The sequence below is a fragment of the Erpetoichthys calabaricus genome, chromosome 1 (genome assembly GCF_900747795.2).
Source record: "Erpetoichthys calabaricus chromosome 1, fErpCal1.3, whole genome shotgun sequence".
NCBI classification, from domain to species: domain Eukaryota; kingdom Metazoa; phylum Chordata; class Cladistia; order Polypteriformes; family Polypteridae; genus Erpetoichthys; species Erpetoichthys calabaricus.
Window position 1 is genome coordinate 58,375,847 of NC_041394.2, and position 1,862 is coordinate 58,377,708.

Here is a 1,862-nt window from a genome sequence, read left to right on the forward strand (position 1 = left end):
TGTCAGTCTCAGTGATAGCGGTCGAGCAGCAAACCTCCACTGAACACACAATTGAATTGCACATTTATGTCAGTTGGTTTACTTGACAGTCCTCATTATCTGAGTCAGATAACCCTCCTAATCTTAACTATAGTACAACAGAGCACTATACCAGCTATGGTGAGCACGCTGGGTGACACCAACCCTTGTGACACCTCTGGGTTACCTGGGACCCTGTTAAGAACACCAGCTTAAAATTTGGATGTGGGCTTTTTTTTATTTCCAGAGGCTTTGTTTTTATTATGAAAACGTTTCTTCTCTTTTGAAAGCAGTTATAATCTTCTGAAGTTTAATTTTATACTAGCTAAAGTATCCACAATTGCCCAGGTTTACATGAATAACTGGCTACTGTGAGGAAGCAAATATTTCTGTGTTTTTATTTTTTTTTAACGTTGACCAAAGCGCTATATAAATGTAATGAATTATTATTATTATTATTATTATTTTGTCATTACTGGCTGAAATGCAAGTGTCCTAACCCACATATACTCTCAAACTGTGTTTGATTCTCTCACAACTAGACATTAAATCTCTCATTAAAAACTGGATGGCTTGTTGAATAATTTAATTCATGGACTAAGGAAAGCCTCTGCAGTTGGATGGAATAGAGGAGTGAAGTTAACAGACATCACTGCAGGTCTCCCTATTATTACAGGAGTCAGCACCAGTGGAGGTAATGGTATAAAGATTATTCAAAGTTGATTCATTCAGTTTTGAATAAAAATTGCTACAAATCATGACTCTGTATTGGCATAAAAACCTAAAATTATAACCGCCTCATCATAAAATGGGCTCAAATAAATGTCTACCATCAAGAAACAGTAAAGGTTAACAATTTCATCCTTAGACTTTCTCTTTCTACCATATTCTGAACAGTGACTCGTCTTTCACTTAAAAATCGTGTTTCATTCTATTTCATCGTGGCTTACCTCTATTGCACTTAGTAACGAGGTGGCGCAGTGATAGTGCTGCTGCTTTGTAGTAAGGAGACTGGAAGATTGTGGGTTCGCTTCCCGGTTCCTCCTGTGTGGATAGCGCTTTGAGTACTGAGAAAAGCGCTATATAAATGTAATGAATTATTATTATTAAAGTGTAAAGATTTGCCTTGATAAAAAATGTAGTATCATCAGCTCATTTCAGTTATAATCACATGTTCACACTGTATTGAAATTTCTATCTTCAAGTTCGACCAGCATAGAGCAGGCTGCCACGGTCTTGTCTGGCGACCCAAATCTCACTGTGTTGGTTATGTATAATCCATTCATGTATTTTCTAAACCGGTTTATAATACAACATCACAAAATAATAGGTAGTGGTCAGTGAAACAGCCAAGGTTCCTTTCACATGTAGTGCTGAGAAACTGATGCTAGACATTATTTGGCATGTTATTTTGCAATCGCAAACCTCATGAAAAGGGGTGTTGTGTGTGATGAGGTGGGTTCAGAACTAATTAATCCACCCAATGCAGGTCCCATTCTCATGAATGAGAGAACAAAAAGCAACACCAAGGAATAAAATATAAAACCCTGCATCATGACGATTGATACGGGGAAAGCTTACAACAAACATTAAGAGAGAAAATAACAGAAAAAAACCCACATCAATTATATACATTGTGACAATGCTACAAAATATATATACAGTACTGTGAAAAAGTTTTAGGCAGGTGTGAAAAAAATGCTGTAAAGAAAGAATGCTTTCAAAAATGTTAGTGTTAATCATTTATTTTCATCAATCAACAAAATGCAGTGAATGAACAAAAGAGAAATTTAAATCAAATCAATATTAGGTGTGACCACCCTTTGCCTTCAAAACAGCATCAA